The following is a 25,024-nucleotide window of genomic DNA, read 5'->3' on the forward strand; positions in this document are numbered from 1 at the left end:
TTATCTTTTTCTTTGTCGTGTACATGGACTTGCAAATTCGCAACTATTAGTGTCTTCTCAGGCACATCTTGGGGACTTGATACCATCATACAGTGGTCATTACCACTGGCACTGCAAATCAACGGAACGGATGGTACATCAGAAGGAGCAAGACTTCACTACTTTGGCCAGCTTGAGAAGCTTAGTGACTGTCTGAATAGAAATCGAGGAGCCATTAAGAATGTCATCTTTCAGGATCTGGACGCACTTCTTATCCCAAAAAAACCATCAATCATGGAACGACATGTTGAGCTCACTGCCAGCCAACATGGCTGCCTATATGTTTCGTTCGTCATTTTTCCATTTAGAATGGCCGAATACGGGTTTAGATTCCAACGTAATCAATGAAATCGCAAAGCCTTATAAGACATACCCTTTCATAACACAGTACCGAGAAGAGCGCATTTTTGGACATTCCGTGAGGTCCAAGCATATAGTGGATCCATTACAAGTCCAAGTTGTTGGTGTACATAATGTGTGGAAATTCAAGAAGGGAGGCATATCGTACTACGTTCCACCAGAAGTCGCTCTTGTTCATCATTAATGTGAAATAAAGCCCGATCGACAGATTCGCAATCATAGGGATAATAGTACATTGAGATTTATAGGCGCTCTGCACCAGATTGTTACTTCACATTCTACTTGGACCAATCCACTAAGTTCCAGATGCTTATTATGTTTAACACAATTCCCCAAATGCTTTGATCAATTTTAAAAAGGCATATTAACCATTTTGGTTTATTTATTATTTTTATTGTTAACATTGAATGCTTAAGTAATTCATTAATATTGATCAACCAAAATTTGAGTGTTAGTTATAGCAAGCCAACGAGCTAAATAATTAGGACAATGAAAAACAAAGAAAAAAATAAGGCTACATATGTAGGCGAACCCGTAACCACAAGTTTCCAATTGAATGTTGAAGATAGGAAGATATAGTGGTATACAAAAAAAAAATAAAACACGTAAAAAAGATATTGGAGACGAATGTTACTAATATATATATATATATATATATATATATATATATATATATATATATATATATATATATATATATATATATATATATATATATATATATAAGACGTAACTATGGCGATGGAAATACCTGTATTTATAATATCGTCCTTCATAAAGAGAGTGGAATATGCGATGTACATTATAAGTAGTTATGTAAAAGTATTTTGTGGGTCAGGTCTAGATGTTTGGTTTTACATTTTAAGATACATCAATATATAATTAATCACCTAATTATCTACGGACTTTTCCGATTTTTTCCCGATTACGACAAAGAGCACACGGCGGGTGTGACCGGTCAGCAGAGGATGCTCACTCCTCTTAGGCACCTGATCCTACCTCTATCTATTTGGAGGTCCGTGTTGCTCTGCTTTGAATTTGTATTTCGTCTTATGGATTTTTGAGATGGTTCGCAGTTTGTTATTGTCATTTTTTCATATAGGGACTGTCTAATCCCTGGAAACGAACGACTGTTTGGGGTTAAACTTGAACAGGTACGGCTAGATAAAGTGTATGGACTTCCCTATTTTATCTAATCTTCGTGTGATCAAACCTACGATACAGGGTGTGCGGAGATCCCTTCTCTGTATCTTATCAACATAAGTGTGCGGACATCTCTTCTTGTATACATTTAGGTGGTGGTTGCAGCGGAGCACTAGTGTGTGGTCATCCCTGCTAGTTTTCTGGCTTTTCCAGCGCAAGTGCGCGGTACTGCCTGCTTGCGTTAGGTTGCGTTGTTGGCGCAAGTGTGCGGTCATCCCTGCTTGCGTTGACGTTGGTTCCTGTTGAGTTACGTAGGTATGCGGTCATCCCTGCCTGCGTAACGTTGAGTCCCTATATATGTGCAGGCGCGGTGACTGAAGTCTGCATTTGTAAATATTTGCAGCAATCAATGATCAGGGCTATCCGACTTTATCTCGGGTACGGGCCCGCGGGGGAACACAGGCAGTGACCCCTTGCACGTTACACATTAATTATGTGTATGAAGGCATATCCTTACAGTGTATTACCTCTAAACTTAAAGGTGTAATGATCTCGTTATTGAAAATAAAATTATAGCTACCTACAAATTTTCCAATTTGTCGTCGGTGCGGTATCCTATTTTTATCATACGATAAAGTGAACGATTGTTGGCCCTAATTTTAGTAAATTTTATTGTTAATGTTGTACAAGTTAATTGATATAATCATAGCATATGTTTGTCGTAGTCACAGTAAATAATTATTAAATATTTCATTTCAGACAATTGCAAACTTCTAGTCCGATAGACTAATAAAATTTAATTCATATTTGAAAAAAAAAAGCAAAAAACAAAAACAACAACGGTTTTTTGTCGACGTCATGAAAGTTCTCACAAAGACGACCCAGTAAAAAGTTAATGCCAGTTTGTTATACCTTGACTCATTCCAAAACGATGAAAAATTTCATTCTCTTTGATCCCAAATTGTAATGACATAAATGATTACCCGGGCATGGAATTTAAAAAAAAATCTTTTTAATCCCTGCGAAGGGGATATAGCATCGCTGCTGTGTGTGTGTGTGTGTGTGTGTGTGTGTGTGTGTGTGTGTGTGTGTGTTCCGCTTGGAACAAGTTTTAATAAAAACCTTGTACGGATATTTATCAAACTTAGTACACTTATTTGGCATAGTAAAGGGGCAAACCCTGTTAATTTTCAATTCGTTTAGTTGAGTACTTTTTTATATATCATTAAAATATACAGAAATTTTATATATGACTTTACGATAACTACTTCCGCTTCACTTCTGTGAAACCAAAAAGAAAGTAAGCAGTTCAAATAAACAACTTGATATTTTTTGGATTTAGATATAGAGCAGTTAAGGAAATGTATTTTTTGTAGTAATGGAGGATTAGTAGAATGTTGTCTCCTCATTTAGATTTGCATAACTATATATTCCCGAATAATGCATCCCCCACACAATAACTCATGTCGCTAGGGAATGCTCCGCTTAGCGATGCCCTTATTTATTTCAGATTATTGTATTATAATTTAACAAACTCTGTGATATTGCTAAAGTTAAAAGTTTATACTTCTATTTTTTTTACCCTCATTATAACCCTAGCCTGACCCTACATATGATTTTATAATTAAAAGATGTTGTGAATATGTGTTTCACCAAATACATTTATAAAGAGCATTTGCAATATTCTTGATATAATATATCTCTTATAGCTAGAGTTAAGATGAATAAAATTCAAAAGCATACTTTTTTTTTTACTTATCTATTATCAATTTCATTTTAAGAACATGCCATCCTTCATCTAAACAAAAGTATGTTTTGTGTCGAAGGATCTTTTGAGAAACGTTTGATTTGAAATTATTTAATTTACAAAATGAATTACAATTATGGATTTTTCAAAGCGTTTGACGATTTCTACAACTACAAGGAACAAAAGCAACGACAACAACGGAATTCAATGACAACAACAAGCAACGAAAAACGACAACAAACAGGAACAAAAAGCGACGATAACAACAAACAACAGAAAGCGACAAAAACAACGAAAGCGTCTTCATAAAACAACGACATTCACACACACAAACACACACCCACCCACCTACTCACCCATCCACCCACCCCACCCACAGAGAGAGAGAGAGAGAGAGAGAGAGAGAGAGAGAGAGAGAGAGAGAGAGCTTTTTACCCAAAAGACACGCTTTCATTTTGTTAGTTTATATTTTCTGTCAATATTCGTTTCAAAAAGATAATTATAACGCGCCATGATATACAAAAACATAATTACAATTTAAACTTGAGGACAATATACATTTATGTCTCATGCACACCTCAGGTAAGTCCTGCTATTGCTAGCAAAAATTGAGTAATATGAATAACAATAATGCTAATTTAATTTGATAATTCATTACTAATATTCAACGAAATATCATTTATTTTTTATCATTAATTTAGTTTTAGTTGATTTGTTATTTTGATATTTAATTATGGATTTAACTACTTTAGATGCATATCTTGAGAAACAAACTTTAGATTTTTATTATAACAGTTTGAACAATTCTAAAGGGTTTTTTGGGTGGTTTTAACAAATTTAATAAATAGTATACAAATGATTTGGGCTCAATATTTTTTTTACTGTAAATGTGTTCTCTCTTAGTTATAATAAAAAAGAATCTAAAAGAATTTCGAATAAATCGTGGATCAGAAAAATCACTGGTTGCTTTTCATTTCTATAAAAGGAGATAACAATTAAAAATATCACTGAGTAAAATAAAAATGATAATTTTATGCACAAGTAAAGTTGTCGCCAAAACGAACGAAAGATATGATTAATTGGCTAAGCCTCTTATATTCCTTTAGAAGAGATCATAATTTAAAACACAATCTACAGCGTGAACATAGTTTTGTAGTGTATTTAATCTTTAGTTTTCAGGATAAAGAGGATGAAGATTTTGTTCGATTACAATGGTTTTCTAAACGATAAATTATTTCTAGAAGTACAACCGTAACTGTATTTGTTTATTGTACCATAAACTAACTTTATGTATAACTTAAGTCTGCTATAGGAACAGTATCATTCTCTCGTTACTTTTTGATTTCTATTTTTAAAAAAATCAAATTAATGGTAGAGGAAAAATGACATTTCTTCTAATAATTAAAAATCAATTTAATGAGCATAATTGTCATTTTTAAACTAATTTTTTGTTAACTTAAAACCTAAATCTTTATTCTTGCATGGGTCTAATTTTAGATATTTCTTAAAATTTCTTCTAGAAAACTTTAAAAAGCTTATTTCATAATTGACACTCGCGACATCTGTTCATTTTGTTGTAAATGGAAATATTGTTTCCGTGGGGGAATTAGCTTTAACGTCATCATGCAATTAACTCTGTCTGGCAGATATCGTGCACAATCAATAATGGTTTATTCGGAAACTATTCCATAATGTGAATCACTATGAGGGTCAATCGTACATACATTCTAGAACGTTATTACGGTGGTTTAGTACAGTTTATAAAAAAAAACCAAAAAACGACACAAACGCTTACAAAAACCTCCAATGAATTTTGAGAAGAACAGTAGACAATCTATGAAAGTTTTTTATGATTACTCTAAGATGAACTAATTGTTTAAAACTAAGTCAATAAGCAGTACTCTAAGCATAAGCGTCTTTTATCACATTGTGATACGTTTATTGAGCAATATTAGTACATGTACAAATGTACTATAAAGATTCTGACCTTTTCATTGGTGTATGTGCAACAGTTCTGTAGGCTTACATTAACCTTACGACAACTTCTCGGTTAACATTTCTATAAACCAGGATGCCCGTAGTCACGACATGCTTTGCATTGTTCTTTTTTTAAATATCACTAGACTTTGACCCGTGCGTTGACATTGCATATTATGTCGGGCAATTACAAAATAGATTAAATAGATATGATACATAAAATTTGCACACCATGTTGACATTCAAAACTATCGGAATTTTTCATATTAAGCGAACTGAGTTAGAGTTATCCCCAGTATTTTCTTTCATGAACAGAATCTATAGCAAATGGAATGAAAATTTACACGCATTTGTATTCTCGTTTTTGAGTTTATCCATGCAAATGTGATAAAGTGGAAACATAAACTAAAGAGCATCCCGTGATTTAGTGTTAATGTAATGTGCATGCGCAAGATTGTAAAATCCAAAAATTTAGACGATATCCGGGTTTTTAAAAGAATTTTCTTTGATTAATAATTAGCGACGCCTGATTGAGAAAAAATAAAATAAAATTGTTAATCTCCAAGTACCAATGATGTTAAAAATATATAAAACGAAAGACAGTAGTCTTTCAATTCTTCGGTATTAAAACCCAAAAATTCGAGTCTATTATCTAAATATAGTAGTATAGATATATTATGTGGAACCCAGCAACACAGATTTAAGCTTCACAGAAACAACAATAACACCAATGTATTTTGATAAATAATCAAACTACATTTCTGCTCGATAGATCTTTTGATTTTTAATGTGTTTTATAAGATATAGTCGTCCTTTTTAAACACTTGCCAATGAACAATTACAATATATACTAGATTTTCCTATCGCAGCCTTTTATTTCTTGACTAAAACACGTATGCCCTGAATACAATGTATAATTATATTTGCTAATAGACTAAAAATTAAGTACTATATCTGATGGTATGAAACTTTCTGTAATTTTCCTCATCTCTTTAAATAAATCTAATAAACGTTCAAAATCATCCATCCGGTACCCAGTAATTTAATTATGTAATGATAAAGTTTTTAGAGGTGAGTTGAAAGTTCCCAATATAATGATGATTAAATTTTACGAAGAACAAGTAAACTTTAATAACAAATGTTTATTTAGTAAACGTAAAATTTTATATGGAAAACTTATGTAGTAAAATTTATGAAATATACTTTAAAAAATTCACTTTCTTGAGAACGTTTGTTTCGACAAAAAAATCCAACGGAAATTGTACTCTCTCTTCGTTTAGAAGTTTTCCTTTTTTGTGTCATGTCGTTGATGACAATGCATACTAAAAAAAAGTTTCTGTTTTCATGGGTTTACTAAATGGTTCGATATTATGCAAATAATTTGAATTTGCAACAAAGATGATAATTGTAAAAACGAAAATTCTATTAATAAATTCATAGAATACGTTTTTGTAAGGTCTATTTGCCATTGATTTGAAAATTACAGATGAAATCTCTTTGGTTAAACGGTCGTCATTCATTTAGATCATTCTGTTCTAGGCATACCTACTTCCTCAAAAAAGATTTAAAAAGAAAATATTAATGCCAGTTCACGCACAGAGAGTTGATGCTCTCATCACTCCTTGTACTCAACTCATTTCATTTTTGTTTCATTCTTATTGGATTGATATATCACCTAGAGAGTAATGATACTAGTGAAGAATTTTAATATTTGTTTTTCTACAATGAACCACTAAAGGTGTTTGTCCTCTCATTAAAGTGTTTACCGAAATATGTCCTATTTGTACAACCAACAGAAAAGAATAATGAAATTCTGTTAATACTTTCATTGAGGTTTTAAAATGATAACCAGTATTTGCATTAAAAAGATATGAAATAAGAAAGAATGTTTCATGTCATTTCATATAGTTTTGCAGTACAATTCAAATCAAAAATATTCATATCTATCAATGATAAATAGGAAGGAGTATGCTTCTGTAATAGATTTTGCAGCTTACCGTTGACAGATTTAAACAGCTTTGCTAATTAAAACCCCATCTGTTTTGGAAATGTAATGATATGTGACTTATGAAACGGTCCCCTAGATATGTTAATGTGGGAGGGAATATCGAAATTAAATATCAGTAAGGGACCTATAATCAATTCCATGGTGTTTCGTAGATCAATCGACTTTGTCATTTAAACGACTGTTTGTGTTGTTATGTTTATTACAGGAAAAGAAAACGTTAATATTATATTTGTGTTTAGTCTCAAATATTTTCAACCCACACGAATGTAAGACAATGGGATGACGAATGTTGCTTATATTATTTCGTAAAAATTAATGCCAGTTCATGCACAAAGTAGTAATTTCATCAAAAAATTTAAAAAATTTAATTATACCTACATATCAAGCACAACCTCCATAGATTTAGAATACTGTGGAATCATTATTTTTCGTAGGCGGCAATTTTCGTGTACACTAGTTTTCAAATTTTGAAAGGTAAATAAGGACGTAATTCTTGGATTTACTTGGAAGAATAAAGAATTGGTACTGTGTTTGATAATTCGTCCATAAAATCAAGTCCTGGATTAGGTGTTTCCACAAATCCTTGAACATTAAACCATCACGAATTCTAATCATTCTACAATACAATAAGGCAAGACGTGTATTTCCTATTTGCGTTTAATGTCTGTTTGTGAAGAAATATGCTTTTTAAATTAATGTTGAAAAAAATCAAATCAGCAATGAACACTCACAGTAGCCCATTCTCTTAATTAACAAAAAAACCCCAAAAAAAAAACAACAACAACAACAACAACAACAACAAAATGAATTTTAAAACATACAAAACACCAAATTTTTAATGTATCGAAAAGGTTCCTCAATGTATCATAAACCAGCCTGAATTTCGTAAACAGTAATCGTCCTTTTAAATTATCGGTAAGATATCGTTCGGACACCAATTAAAACAAATTCTTAACAGGCGGATAATTGACAGAATCATTTTGAGAACGACAATTAATCAGCTTTAGGTTAATTGTGTCATACATTAAGTAGCCAATGATCGCTAAAATGCAGATGTTTCCTGTCTGATATGTTATATGTCCCAGAAATTGATGATTATCTGTAATAATTTATTATTCGCAACCCACAACGAATACTGACTACAAGAGAAAGTTTTACTATAGATATCTACATGTTACTAGTGAACACAAAGATATATGATAAATTGATCTATTTTATCTGGCTCTCCATAGTGTTATTCCTTTCTAGCTTAATCAATTACGGACGTAAACGCTAAGTGGAAAAACTTGCCGTCATTAAGATTTTGAGGACAATTTTTAGAAAATATACAGTATTCCTAATTCCGGCATTTTCCTATCTTTCTGATAAATCCATCGCCTTCAGAATTGATACCGTAGTGCACACAAGTAATGGGTTTCATTTGAAGCACACCGTGAAAACAGGGCTTTTTGATTGAAAAGTTACGACAGTGAAAACAATCTAATTACAAGAGTAGAAAAACACTAATATTTTCAAATCATTACAGCAGGTGGGTAAATATAAACCATGTAACAGTGCTACCCTTCCTTTTTTGAAATAATATGTTTGCGGTGGAATTAAGCTCACATAAACCCATGTCTATTACAGAATTAAGATTTACGTTATGCACCAAGATGTCGTTATGGTGGCAGGGGATAGTTTTTTTGGTCGAGGAAATGTGAGGCATATAGTGCTCATATATGTGATTTAATTTTTCAGTGGATTTTTAAATTTGCTAAAATTGGTTTGCATGCAGGGGACACATGGTCCCGACTCTTGAGAATTTTTAAACATTTCAGAATAAAACAAGTACAACTTACATATAGCACTAAAGAGAATAGCCAGGGACGGTCTCAAAATTTTCTGGAAAATTGCCCTTTTTTCACATTTTCACGGGTCCAGAACCACGCTCCAGTCCCGAGCAACTGCCATAAACTACCATAGGATTGGTAGCTTAATGTATACCCATGCAAATAATCACCAATTGATGGTGGGTCAATCACCTTCTTTTCGAGTGACATTTCGTGTTCTGAACCCACCCTACTTTTCAAGCACAAAACCGAAAGTGAAAATTTTGGCCACAGTTTCGCATTTTCATTCCATATCTGATGAAAAGTGCTACCAGTATTAAAGTGTCATATATCAATGAAATTGACATGAGCTCCTCCATCCACAAAATGAATGCAATAAATATTCTACCAATTTATACCCCTCAAATAACCAGCCAAACCCCAGGTTCTCCCTTTATTTCCAAATTTTGACCGGGTCTATCCTTCAAAACTATCCCCTGCCACCTATGAGAAAAACGACAAATGAACGGGCGAAGTGTTTCGTTTCTTTTCCTGTATGCTACCATATACCGCTTTCATGTTTAGCTGAGGCTGACCCAAACCAACGACCTGCAATCAGGTGATAACAAATTAATGGAACACTTCCGGTCTGTGATCCCCGGAGGGGGAGACGTTTTCGTCTTTTCGGCGTTTGGAATTCATTCTGACAACGAACATATGTCTCGCTCTAACAATGACACCGTTTCTTTTATTTCTGTTGTGGATATGGAGTCGCCAGTGCGCGACAACAAGTGCAGTCCAAAGCAAAAAGAGTCCCCTCCTCCCAATACAGATCTGGACGGAAGCAACTTTGCAGTTATATCTCGAAGCCATGTACGACGGTAATGGTATCATTAACTAACAGAGAGATGCAGCAAAGGATGTCATTAAGGTGTGTATTTGACTTCCGTCAAAATTGCAAAGAAAACATTTCAATTGATATATTTTCGGCTAAAGAATATCAATGATAAGTGTTTGGTTCTTTGTTTTAACAAACTTTGTCAACAACAGTGTCCATTCCCGCGGACGTTTGGGTAAAATAAGTCTATAGACATAAAAAAATATACAATATATACTCAAACAGTTCTTTATAGTGAGGTACATGTAGTATGAGTCATTTTACATCCCACCTTTGACAAATCTGATCCCAAACAATCATTTCTTAATTTTGAAAATCTTATTTGGAATTACATTCACTTCAGATGCAGTTGTTCAGCCCGAATTCATCCGTGGTCTTTGACTTGCTCAAAATTATTGTAAAAGCTTCGATGAACAATTCATGAACTCTGATGTATGACAATTAAACACAAATTACAACTCAAAGTTAGAAACAGGAAACATACATGTATCTAAAAATTCTCTCGTTTTAACAACTCTAGTACTTTCTCTGTATAAATCAGTTTTACTAGGCTAGTTGGATATTTCAGCATTATCGTAGAAGAGGTGGACATAGATCCCTTGATACAATCAAATTCATTGCTTCCAATGAACACCGAAAATGCCAACATTAAAATGCAAATAATAAGTTATGATTTATCAAATGTCAAAATACATAACTAAACGATGAATTAACACTATGATTGATGCTTTCTTTAGAACTATAAATCATGACGTTCCAAAAGGTATGTCAAAAACTTACCTTCTTTTTGTTTAAATTTTTGTAATATGACCAAATGTCCGAAGACATATGTTTTAAAAGAAACAATGTTTTTTAACCACGACAGTCAAACTAAAACTAGAGGTCAACACTGCGTCTGGCTTAATGTAAAAAAAGACTAATCCTCTAGTGTTTGGAAGGGTATGTGACTGTGTTATTTGGGAACTCTTCTAACTATACTCTCCCAAAAAAGAAACGCAACATGTATTATTTTACAAGTTTTTGTCTGATAGAAAAATAAATTTTAGATACTTAATACATTGCGTGAACAGTTCAATAATTTTCATAATGTTAGTCGTTGTGTTTGTTGTAATTATCAAAAAGACAAAATTCAAAACAAAAGGTTTAACGAATGTTTTGATGCATAAATACATCAGTATCTTGTGTGGCCACCGTTTGCTTGCAAAACTGTTGTAACTCGTCTCCGCATTGATTGAATCAAACGTTGAATTTGGACCTGGGGTATTCTTTGCCATTCCTCGTGTAGTGCCTGCTGTAATTGCAGAAGAGTTTGCGGGGCTGGTTGACGCATGCGCACACGTTTATCCAACTGATCCCAGAGGTGCTCAATGGGATTCAAATCCGGGGATCTGGATGGCCAGGGTAACACAGTGACGTTGTGGTCAGCAAGAAAATCGACAGTAGCACGTGCTGTGTGCGGTCTGGCGTTGTCTTGCTGAAAAACCTCTCTCTGTGTGTTGATGACTGGAAGAAGGTGAGGCTGGAGGATCTCGTCGCGATACCTTTGCGCCGTTAAATTGCCAGGAACTAGGACCAGTGGCGTCCGTTGATTGTAAGTAATAGCGCCCCACATCATAACACTGCCCCCACCGAATCTGTCAACTTCTACCACACAGTTGTTTGCAAAACGTTCATTTTTTCGCCTGTAAACACGCACTCTGCCATCTCGGTGCTGTAGCATAAATCTGCTTTCATCACTAAACCAGATTCTTCTCCAATTCCTTAGAGTCCAGTTCCTAACTGTGTTGCACCATCCGACCCGTGCACGCCGATGTTGTCTCCCCAAGATGGGACCAAAATAAGGTCGTCTGGCTCGCAGTCCAACTTCTCGCAGGCGATTGCGCACTGTTTGTGCGGATATTCTGCGAAGGCCAGGTATGCTTGAAGCGGTCTGTGTTGCTGTAACTGTCCTGTTGCGTAGATGGAGAATACGTATATAGCGATCCTGTTGCGCAGTTGTAATACGCGGACGACCAGTTCGCAGCCTATCATTTGACGTCCCAGTCTGTAAATATCTCTGCCAGAGACGAGCAATTGTACTCCTGTGAACATTATAATGTTGAGCAACAAGATATTGTGACTCCCCAGCTTCGAGACGCCCTATTGCGATATTGCGCGAAACAATGTCTAATCTAGGCATACGTAAAAACTGTCCTTCAGCTAACAAGGGCAAACATTTAATTTATGCGATAGTCTTTTTTTGTTAACACACATCACACATAAAAATGAACAAAAATTTAGCCGTGCAAAGCGCTTTCCACTTTCTTGAAACACCAATCGAACAATGTTCCTATTTTTAATTTCGCAACAGTTACGGTTGATCGCACATCAAATTTTGCCATTTAAATTCATCCCTGGTAATATGGAAACCTAAGCATATCATTACAAAACTTGCTTTCAGTTATTTTATATACGAAAAATTCTTTTGCAAAAATGATACTACATGTTGCGTTTCTTTTTTGGGAGAGTATATCAATAAATTATAGAGAGTTGCATCTTTTTTTATGTCAATTATATGCATTTAATAATATATTAAAAATTAAAATGGCATCCAGGACACACAAAGTTTGGTCGCAAGCGACAGTATAGAGCCGGTCAACCTACAACTGTCACGTATCAATCAGGAGCCAAACGAGCTTTCAGTGTGTGCTTTCCATCTCTGAACTCTAGATACCGTAGAGCGTACCAATTGTTGGAAATGATGGACGTCGGTCGACTCCTTGGAGCCGAGCGTTACATTGCACTTCTTTGATAACTATAGCACATTGTTGAATACTGATGTGATTTTGAACTATTGCAAATTTCAGGGTCTTGCTACAATCATACAGATGTCTTTTTTGTTTATTTATTATTTTACCAAACCATTTTTGCAAGCTAACATGCGTTTTTTAAAATAATTTCCAAAGTTCTAAAACAATCATATAACCATCTGGATTGGGGAACGAATTTAAAACACGCGTTCATCTTTTGTGGAAAGTGTCTTTTAAAAGCAGATCCTGTTTATCATTATCTACAGCCAAACTGCGTAAATGACCGGGAAAACATTACTTTGCGTGTTCTATTAATCTACATGTAACGCACAGAATTAAAAAAAAAATAGGTTCTAAGGTTACTAGATATGACCAGACAGCTCAAAATGACCTGTGGTGTAATAGTTTTTGGATGATGTAACTTGATTTTTTTTTTGGACAACGTTAAATTTCAAAGCAGTTTTTAGAACAATGTCCCATTATATGTGCCTCAAATGATCTTCAAAAGTCATGACATAAGAAAAGTTAATGACTTACAGGAGAAATACTTGTGTACCTCGACCTATATTGTTTGATACATAGACTTGTTTGCATATCGGCCTATCCCTGGTAAGAGGCACCACACCAAACAGTTCACGTAAACCCAACATTCAACCTTTAGATGTTTAGAAAACTGACTTTCAGATTTTAATTATTTCTCATCAGACCCATAGTCATCTTCTACATCTTAATATTCTTGACTTACCTTTTGGTCAGATTTTCTATTTATTTTTATAGTCATAGAAATGGCTCAGAAAGGGATTAATTTCCTCCCCCCCCCCCCCCCCCCAAAGACAAAATTATAAATTTTTGTAATAGGAACAAAATTGCCCCTTTGCAAAGCATTTCCAAAAGAAAGATGTCTAGAAACCAAATTTTACCCTAATCTATCTGCTTTATAAGATTAACATTTACACAAGTCGGTTAGGAGCTTTAAATAATTACTTTCATGGTTATTTTTGTGTTGATGTCTTAAAACGAAGAGGAAATGTTTCGTCTTTGCAGGCTGATATTGATAAAGATAGGAATCCCCTAGAGAGCATTTAGCCCTTAATGTCTTCTGTTGACAGGAAACCATGCCACCACATATCTGTTAATTATAATACCGATGTAATTGAAATACATTTTGCATAATATCATCGTACTAATTATACCTCAGCACAGATATGCACTCATTTCTGATATTTCACATTTTGTAATATATTTTATTAGGATCTTCTGTTGAAAAAGGAAGACCCTCTTTTTTTCTTCGGTTTCTTTTTATTATTATTTTTTCTGACACCTTCTCAGCTTTATATCTCAAAAAGTTTTAATCTGATTTCAATAAAAATGTCAGAGCTTTTGTGAGGTGACAGTACCTCAAAGTTGTTAAAGTTTTAGCAATTATATCACTTCTGTTAAAATTTTGCGATCGTTTTCATTTTAAACTTCCCATTAAAGATTGAGATGTTATGCAATTTTGTGATTTTTTGGAAGTTCGTGGCAAGAAAAAATGTAATATTTTTCATATTTTCCGTAGAAAATCAATAAAACTTTTATGATTTTATGATAACCAATTGATTCGTTTAAATATAACCAAACATGATGTGTTTGGTGCATTTATTAAATTATGAGATTATGCTTCCTGGTGTTAAATTTTGGCTGTTGAATTTTTGGTCCTTGTGAACTGAAGCTCTATTCTACAAATTAATTAATGGGCTAGCGCTACAATACTTTAATTCTTAATTCAACTATATTTTCCAACTGAACATCCATATAATCCTGGGTCTAATGGCAGGTTTTACTGTCTGCAGCTATGTTGGACTACTTCTTATTACAATAGTTTTACTCCATTTACAATTAAATTATGGAATAATCTTGATGCAGAAATTAAAAATTGATCAACATTTTCCATTTTCAAGTCAAAACTTGAAAAAACGAAATATACCCAAAGCTAACAATCACTTTAGTTAAGGCAATAGGAGAGAAAATGCTATTTAATGTAAATTACAGAATTAAGCTAGTAATTTGAATGCTCACTTATTCAAGGATTTTGTAATTGCAGAGATTCGATGTCATACTGTGGGTCTGAATCTGAAGAAAATTTGCATTTTTTTCCCGAATGTCCAAGATACACTCAGCAAAGAGATGAACTTAATAAGCAACTTAATGACATAAGTGTACATTTTCATATTAACTATATTCTTGATGGTAGTTCTGATATTTCATACAACTTCAACTGAAAACCTTTTTCTTATGTTCATATTAATATTAGAGCTTCTAAGCATTTTTGACTCTCTAAAAATACATTGCTTAAACCTATTTAGTTATTATATATTTAGTTGTTTATAAGTGATCTTTTTAATTACTGTTTCTTTCGAATGAGCTGTATCATCAGAAGACCATTCCTATGTTTGTATGTCTATGAGTATGAATGAAGTGGTGAGTTTGAAATGTAGGTGTCAATGCATATAACACTGTGCCGGATAATTATGCCAGTGCCAAGGTGGCATTTTTGCACCCGCTTAAGATGCAGTTTCGGAAAAATCCATGTATACCAAATGATAGACCATTGTCTAGAGAGTATATAACCACTTTTGTTTTTAGTGTGTTTTACCTGACAGGTGATATATTTACCTTTAAAGATTAATATCCCATCGGAAAATGATAATTCCCATAGGAGAATTGACTCTCCTACAGGAAATATTGACAATCCTATAGGATTTTTCAAAAGTCCTGTAGGAATTATATTTCCTATAGGAGAATGGTAATTCCTGTAGGAATTTGATTCAGACATGTAGTTTTCCTATAGGATATTAAGTTTTCCTATAGGATTTTATCAAATCCTATCAATATTAAAATTCCTATAGGAAGTTCTTGTATTCCGATAGGAAATTTCAAATTACCTATAGGAATATCGATTTTCCTATGGGAAAAATTATTTTCCTATAGGAATTTATTTTTGAAAGGTAAATATCTTACCTGACAAGTGAGATACACTGATAACAAAGGTGGTTGTTAACTCTTTAAGCAATGGTCTATCATATGGCATATTTAAATTTTTCGATATATGCAGCTTAAGCGGGTGCAAAAATGCCACCTTGGCACTGGCATAATTATCCGGCACAGTGTTATATACTTGTATATTAACTAACTAATAAGCTGACGTATCTATATATGGTAAAAGTCAGGATTATTATTTAAAATTCAATTATCCGTTGTCTTGCTTAAAAAAAAATATCAATAAGATATCACTCTATAAACTGGTAATAATATATTCAATAGATTATCTTATAACACCACAACTTTACTTTGTATTTTGGAGAGGGTTCACATTGGCTTTGCCTATTACCCAGTCCATTTGAATTCTCAATAAATTGTTAAAATTAAATTAATTATCATGTTAATTACATGTAATGTTTTGGCATTACACTAACAGGAAGCCGATCAACGATAACAAATGCCGATCATTCCTTTAAAAGGAATACTGTATTAGTTTGAGTTTCTTTAATTACAGCAATCTATTTCGGCAAATATAATTATCTATTTCTTTGTATACTGTAACATATGCCTAAACAAACACTTTCATAACCAAATTCTGAATCACATATAAAGTTCTCAGCTTCTCACTAATTATGAAAATGATAAAACAACATCAAACTTATCTTTTATTACAAACACATTTTAAAAGATATCTAGAAATTATTTCTTTTTAAAAAAACGGCCCTTTGGTAAATGTAGCGTCAACGAAGTCTTGGAACAGTAAATAACACACGTTGTATTGTTATATCAATAATTAAATATTCGACAAATATAACTATCTATTTCTTTGTATACTGTAACATATGCCTAAACAAACACTTTCACAACCAAATTCTGAATCACATAAAAAGTTCTCAGCTTCTCACTATGTATAAAAATGATAAACAACATCGAAGTAATTTTTCATTACAAACATATTTAAAAAGATATCTAGAAATTATTTCTGTTAAAAAAACGGCCCCTTGGTAAATGTAGCGTCAACCAAGTCTTAGAACAGTAAATAACACACGTTGTATTGTTATATCATTAATTTATTATTAGAAAGATATGCCTTAAGAAAGGAGTCTTTTCCGGTTTTCGACTTGATAATCGTAAATTTGATTAACAGTTCTTTAACTCAAAATGAAAGGAAATTCAAATAGTATATTTTTCTTTATTTCTCACTGTCATACTACTTGGCATTGAAATAGTAGTAAATGTTTATAATGTAAAGAGGGCTATATTTTTGGCGGAAAATTGGTGTAGGAAAATATCACATGTTCTGCAATTCAGAATTGATGTAGATTAATGAATCTGTTTTAGCATTTTTAAAACAATAACATTAATGTTGGATCTTTCACTAATGTGAACTGATGATATGAAACTCGAGTTTCAGAATTTTTTTCGAAATAAGATTTGCTTATCAAATTACATTTTAATAAGATTTTTAAAGCGCTCATTCTCTACATTGATTTGTGTTAAAAAGTCACTAAAATCAGTTTTTCTCTCTAATTAGATAATTAATATATAAGCTTTTCTGTCAATTTATATCTTTATATAAAGTCTTAATAATATGTAAAAATCAGAAATATTTTAATATTGGAAGCATAAAAAAAATAATCAAAATATCTTCAAAATTTAAGAAAATTAGAGGAAATGTTGGCTAAGCCATATCAATTTTAGTTTCAATATTTATTCCAATTTAGTAGTATAAGCTGAGAGACATTCTGATATTCTATCATTTCACTGAAAAATAGAATCTTCATATCTTAAACAGAGGTCTACATAACTGCAAAGAACTACATTTATTTTTATCATCCGGTAAGTTGAGGAAAAAGGTAGTGATCTTGACATGACCTTTAAGCGAAAACAAGGAGGTCAAATTTGATTAAATTGATAGAATCATTTGGTTATATGATCTGGTTTACTGTGTCAAAATTTCAAGAATTTCTTATTATATGAAGTATGTTTGATAACGAGAAGACTCCTTCCTTAACTTGACTATTATTTTTATTTCAACACTAAAACAAATTTTACTAACATATTAAAATCTCTGCAAAATTTCATATGCATATTTTATATTTTACATGTATATCTTAACTTCATATCATTATTGAATTTACATTCAAACAGATTCCCAACTTTTCATTTACTATGTCAAGATCAAAAACTGCTGATATACTATATCATTGCATGTTTTGTGAAAAAACACTTTTAGCAGAGCGTGGTTTCGATCCACGGACCTCTGGGTTATGGGCCCAGCACGCTTCCACTGCGCCACTCTGCTTATGGTTTATCAGTTTTACATTTCACTGAATAAACATGTACGTGAAACAAACACATGTAATAGTTGTACAGATTGCATCAGATATACACAAACGTTCATTTGACGAACCACAGCCAGATGAGTCGATCATTTTGGCGGCATATATAAAATTCTCAGCTTTATGTGTAAAATGTGGGAAATAGTTTGTGAAATGATGGGATAAGAAAAAACCATGAGGACTCTTCATTCCCTCGTGATTGTATAATGCACCAGTAAATGTGCAAAAATATCACCAGTTGATAGCAATCTAAAACTGATTCATTTTGGTAAACGTTTTAGAGTATCGTGAAATTATGTCTTCCACTCAATAAAACAAAGCATCCATTTTCATTTGTAAAGGCAACAGACGGATTATTATCAAACGAACTTAATTTTTTTTATTAATTTTCTAATAATCGATTCTAGTGGCTGGCGTTTTTTATAAAGACATTTGTATTTCTGATGCAACCGGTTTGGCTATTACACATGCTCGTTTGACATGAGTGACTTTTAAAAAATCTACCGCCAGTTGTATATAAGCAGAGTGGCGCAGTGGAAGCTTGCTGGGCCCATAACCCAGAGGTCCGTGGATCGAAACCACGCTCTGCTAATCTTTTTCTTACATTATTTGTATATCAACAGTAAGTTTTTTTTTGTGTGAATCTAATATGAATCAGCATAGTGAGTATTCTACAAGTATCAGATGATGCTAGCTATTTTCAGAGTGCCTCTAGATTTTGTGCCGATGAAAGCGGGGGGAATCTCATGACACCGAAAAGAATGACGAAATATGGGACACCTCCATTATGTTACGTAGTTTAAACAATACTATTTTAGATTACAAATCCTCATTTGTTATATTATGTCACCGAATAACAAAAGAGTCTCATAAAACCTTTTGGTAGGCAATTGTCTTTTTACTTTCCCACATGAGGAGTATCTTAAGTGTATGTAGATGTAGATATTATATATGTGTTTACAATTCTTGTGAGTAAAAACATGCCTACAGAAAAGTTATATTCATTTCCAAAAACTCCATTTCCAAGAAAGTCAGATAGTATGCGTATTTTCTCATGTACTTTAATTATTCAAACAATCTTAAATTAAAGCTAAACATTTTTATTGTGATGTAATTATATATGTATTAATTTCACAAACCAGTTTGCAAAAAGAGTGGATAAGAACATGTAGCTTCACACACCTTTGAGATTTCTTTTTAGTCCATGTCTTTGTTGGTCTGAATGAATAAAGATAATAAAAAAAAGAGACATATCAAAGTTTGGGCTTTTCAAAAAGGTTTCGTATTGGAAAGGGGTGCAAACACTCTTTAATATTTGTACATAACGGTTAATTGACATTTATACTTGAAAACTGGTCTGATGCTTGTGGTACATTTTCCACTTTTAGATGTTAAGATATTAGAAAAAAGCTTGACTTAACTTATAAAGACTAAAAGATTTTACCTACTGTTTTTCCAAGAAAATCACTTTCTTAATAAACCAAGAAGGTCCCAATTGTATAGAGGCGTAACAAGCAATAGATAAAATTCTAACAATTTGGTATATGTGATGTTTAAAAAAAAGATACGTTTTCCAAACTGTAGTTAAGGTCTGAATGTAATACACGTCGGGGAGGTGGGGGTCGTTTTCCCACGTGTAGACTTGATATGTGCCAAAAGTTTGTCACGGATATAATAAACTATATATTACTATATATTTCAGCTTAAATTCTAGAAATGTTACATCGTTAAGAAGTTTCAGAAGAAGTATTGCATTCAATGATGCAAAATCTTCATAGTTTTATTCATATATTTATATTTATTTTTTTCTTATCTATTTTTTGTTTGTTATGTTTCTGATGTGAACATACTACTTTGAATTTTCTAAACTAATTTTTTAAATAATTTTAACAGTCAAGATTAAGATATCTTTACATGGTATGCTGTTCAAAATTTCCTTAGTTTCAATGTTGAATACAAAGAGATTATCATTTTTTATCATTCGCTGTCCGTATACAGCATATATTTCAGTCGTGATTGAAACTGTCTAACTTATGTGATAAGTATCATTTTTTATCATTCGCTGTCCGTATACAGCATATATTTCAGTCGTGATTGAAACTGTCTAACTTATGTGATAAGTATCATTTTTTATCATTCGCTGTCCGTATACAGCATATATTTCAGTCGTGATTGAAACTGTCTAACTTATGTGATAAGTATCATTTTTTATCATTCTCTCTCCGTATACAGCATATATTTCAGTCGTGATTGAAACTGTCTAACTTATGTGACAAGGTTATTGTAGACATTTCCTCACACACTATTACACGTAGGTATACAGCAATGTATGTCATTTTACAAAAAAATCAGCATATGCAAAAACACTCTATAAAACTTTAATTATACATAATGATGTTGATACTTGAAAACTGTTCTGATGCCTGTGGTACATTTTTCACATTTAGATGTTAAAATATTAAAATAAAATGACCCTACATCCAATATGAAATGTCTGATGCAATCTGTTACGCGAACGCATTTAACATGAATGTTCATTCAAATCTAGCGTTGTTTATATACAAGCAGAGTGGCGCAGTGGAAGCGTGCTGGGCCCATAACCCAGAGGTCCGTGGATCGAAACCACGCTCTGCTAATATTCTTTTTGACATCCAAAAATGTCGAAGTTATACATAAATCTTCAAACAAAGCTAAATCAGCACAGTATATTTACAAGTTTATGCCAATAAACGTTTTCCGTTAGAAGGCCAGGCATTTACTCAGCACCAAAAAGAATGGAAAGGAAAAGGATTATCAACTTAATTGATAGACTTAAACATGAGAAATTTAACTCTTTTAAACAGGTCGGATACACTACCTGAAATGGATAGCCATATTTAACACGTGACAGTATTTTCGGCAAACAGATTCTCCAATCCAGTGAATGAGTTGCAATGCATGACGGTCTATAACGTGTTTACGATTCAACAAACGCACGTGGTATTTGTCTGTTTTATACACAATATTTAATTGCTTGCCGGAATTTTTGTATATCTTGATTTTTACTTTAGAAGGTGATAAAGGAAAGATTACGTACCATTAACTTTGTTCCATGCTCACATTAAAAAACACTGTTGTTTTAGTTGATTAATTGTTGCTTAAAAAATGATCAGTATCAAACGACTGACAAACATACGCATACAAGTACAAACATATTTTGATAAGAAAAAAACATCACATTTGTGAATTGGTGACTTTTTCATTGTGCACTAGAAATAAATACAGGTAACTGTACATTTTTAACATACGTGAATAGCCACGGTAGTAGAAATGCATAAATATACAAACGCAGAAGCGCAAGCTATATGCAGCATAAAGTAGTTTGTCCGTTAAGCATTCTGATGAATGTCCCTGAAGAAAAATATCAACGCACGTTCTACTAATGTTGTCCCAAATATGGGGTATCACGTGAAAAAAAAAACAAGTATTCACTGCTTTTAATTCAATAGGACGTGCCTCTCTTTTAAACATTGACAATGGGGTATTTAAATAGGTTGATATAAGTCCTCAAATGCAATATTTTTTAAATGTGAGCATAGAAATTGAAGTTCAGACATAATTGTCCATATTACTTACATAAATTCTGGAAAATCATTCAAAATGAATTTCCAAAGGACAATTCAAAATGGTATTTATTTTAAATACGCTTTGTTTACACCGAAACTTGTAGTAGCCCACAATGCCTTGCAACTCATTCCCCTGATTGGTTTGTCAATAAAAGTAAACATATGCCTAATTTAGTATGCAAATTTATGCCGACGTCACAAACTATAGTGGTCTCGACCTGTTAAATATTTCTGTACTTTTCTCAAGAACACAAATTTCATATTTCAATAATTAATGTATTATAATAACTTTACATTAACGAATAGTATTATAAAAGAAGTTCACTTTACACTAAAGTTTTATCTTTGATATGGTAAATTTATATTATCCACTCTAAAAAACATTAACAAGCGGTATATTCACTATCATGTGAGATGATTATCTTAAAAGAATGTGTATCTTCTTCCATTATGATATGATTAATAAGACAATTGCATCATTTTCTTACACAGATGACATTACTGTTGTCTAGTGGCCTTCTAAAAAATAATATCTTAATTCTATGCTACTGAAAAATTGTCTAGACTTCTTGCTGTGGTATGTGAAATGAACTTCCATGTTTTCTGATGCAATCAGTTTAATGTATTACACGTACTTGTTTGATATACATGTCTATTTAAATCTAACAATACATAAACATGAGCAGAGTGGCGCAGTGGAAGCGTGCTGGGCCCATAACCCAGAGGTCCGTGGATCGAAACCACGCTCTGCTAGAACATTTTTAACCAGATGCTGTTTATCCGCCAGTTATCGGCCTTGGTTTGATTCATAACGTTGAATCAGCACAGTACAGACTCCTCGTATTATCAAAATATACTATCCAGTAACACAGCATACGATTCTCATTCCAGGTTATGAAACCTACGAAGGATGTTGATATATTTATTCGTATCCTCTGAAATGATATTACAATATTCCGTTTGATCTGGAAAAAGTGCTATAATTAACAATAAAACACAAATGTGAAAAACAACAAGTTACATGTAAGAAACAAAATCTTTTTATTTTCAGAAAGAAAAGCTTCATATATTCTACCATGGAATCATATATATACATTAATGATCGAATGTACTAGTATAAGGGAAGGTGGGGGTTAAGAAAATATTGCTTTTTATTAAAAACTTAAATTTCATGCATAATTAAAAAAAATCATTAAATGTGGACAATTATTCATTATAATAAATGCATAGTCACGCTGTATATATGTAAAAAAATGCAAAAAATCAAGTGAATGTGAAAACTCTCATCAAAGAGCTAATTATCAGTCAAAATAAACAAAACGTTACTATTTCATATGCCAGAATATGTTGAATACTTTTCTATTAGTTTATCTAAATATCTTTTGTATCATATGTTAAAAATGCATTCTGTTCTGGTGCAAGAGCAAGAAATCAATTTGTGTTTTAAATAAAAACTTTAAAAAGTAGGTTCCAGCGAGGCTCGAACTCGCGACCTTCTGCGTGTTAAGCAGACGTGATAACCACTACACCATGGAACCGTTGAGACTCTCCATGTTTAATAACATATTACTCCATTAGTACAAGTATCTACATGTAAACAACCCCCCCCCCCAATTGACTATTCCATGAGGAATAGTCAATGATCTCAGCTTCTCAAAAGTTTTTATCTTATAGGCGTAGTACCCCGTGGTTTGAAAGAATCTTCAATACACAGATATCAACAGTCTCTATCAATTTGTACTCTTCCTCAAGTATTTAAGAGAAGGGAAAAAATGCGGGGGGGGGGGGTGTAAATAAAAAAAGAAAGAAGTAATCGATGCTTAAAATAATGGCAGCGGGCAGCTCCTAAGCAGAAGTCAAGGATAATTAATACAGGTCATTTGTCGTGTCATTTAATTTCTCAGTTTAAATGTTTGACACTGTGTAAATCATTATTTATTTATCAAAATCAAATAAAGACAAAAGTACAGTTGATCATGAGAACTTGAAAAAAACAATGGATTGATCAACTTTTTTTAAAATTTAAATTCTAAAATCTTACTTAATCATATGTGCACCCATATTACATGTAATAATATGGGCATTACATGGTCAGTTTATTACCCCCAGTAACCAGGTTTTTATCGCAGAAGATTTGATATTTTTCAAAGTTTTCAAAGAACATGAGTGATTTTAGATTTCAACATTTTTTTATATTGACTAAATTTAGCTTTTTTTTTATCATTCAATACATTAAAATATTCATTCATTGAACTTATAAGCAACGTAAAGAAATATAATAAATACATGCACATCGATGAACTGAACAAACGAGTTATTTCCCTTCTCATATAAAGAAATATTTTTAATGACCATAAGGTTGGTAAATAAATGAATAGATGAATAAAAAATAATTAATGAATAAAAAATATACTACGTATTCTGTTACAGGTCAATTTTTACTACCTTTTTCCTGTATATATATGTATATACCTCTGACGATTTGTATCTATGTTCATTCTGTATATATATATGTTCCTTTTGTACCAAAATATTTGGATTGAGTAAATAAATTGAATTTGAACTAGAACTTTTGTATAATCTCGAGTGGTTTGTTTCATATTAGAATCGGTTGATATATATTTATATCTAAATATTATTTGATTGCAAACATATATTGATACATACATGAATGCACAGAAGGAATTAGTATTAGATAATTATAAAAAGGATTCGAAAGCAGCTTATGAGACTTAGAAAAATCTGTTTAGAATATACTTTTGTTATGATTTAAATTCTGCCCAGATTGATATATATGAAATTAATATGTATATACATGTGAAAATAATTATTTATCATAGGTATATATATTCAACAGAAATTAAATTGAAAGAAAGAAAAAGTATGAAATGCATGAATTTGGAATTTGTTTTCTATTTCAAAATTGTGTATTTTTTCTTCAATTTTGCAATGACGAATAATTCATTTTGTTTTTAAATTGGCTACGATTGTGTAATATTTCTTTTATCTGTTATCGTTATTATCTAAGGTCTTTAGGAAAATTCCAAACAAACTTCTTGTCTTGTTCCTTTGATAATTACATTGTGAATCAATTAACACATTCTTCACTCTAAACTTTATGACCAAGACAATTTTTTTTCTTGATTAAAAAATACCATACTCACTAAGAAATTAATTTTTCAATATGAAATCATTTTTCAAAAATTAAATAAAATTATTCTTCTTCAGTTGGAAAGGGGCTTGACCTGATACGGCCACAAGTTCTAGTAGACTTCCAAATAAAACAC

At 32.3% G+C, this 25,024-nt stretch overlaps 4 non-coding genes and 1 pseudogene across 4 annotated transcripts; 3 read left to right on the top strand and 2 right to left on the bottom strand.

Annotated features, from left to right (window-relative positions):
- On the top strand, nt 1-1,016 carry LOC136273503 (uncharacterized; annotated as a pseudogene).
- A 17,007-nt stretch (nt 1,017-18,023) lies between these two features.
- Nucleotides 18,024-18,095, bottom strand: Trnam-cau (transfer RNA methionine (anticodon CAU)). Its single transcript has one exon. It is a non-coding gene; the product is annotated as a tRNA-Met (tRNA).
- Nucleotides 18,096-20,695: 2,600 nt separating this feature from the next.
- Nucleotides 20,696-20,767, top strand: Trnam-cau (transfer RNA methionine (anticodon CAU)). Its single transcript has one exon. It is a non-coding gene; the product is annotated as a tRNA-Met (tRNA).
- A 1,651-nt stretch (nt 20,768-22,418) lies between these two features.
- On the top strand, nt 22,419-22,490 carry Trnam-cau (transfer RNA methionine (anticodon CAU)). Its single transcript has one exon. It is a non-coding gene; the product is annotated as a tRNA-Met (tRNA).
- A 712-nt stretch (nt 22,491-23,202) lies between these two features.
- Nucleotides 23,203-23,275, bottom strand: Trnav-aac (transfer RNA valine (anticodon AAC)). The gene has a single exon. It is a non-coding gene; the product is annotated as a tRNA-Val (tRNA).
- Between the last annotated feature and the right edge of the window lie 1,749 nt (nt 23,276-25,024).

The sequence above is a fragment of the Magallana gigas genome, chromosome 3 (assembly GCF_963853765.1).
Source record: "Magallana gigas chromosome 3, xbMagGiga1.1, whole genome shotgun sequence".
Taxonomy (NCBI): domain Eukaryota; kingdom Metazoa; phylum Mollusca; class Bivalvia; order Ostreida; family Ostreidae; genus Magallana; species Magallana gigas.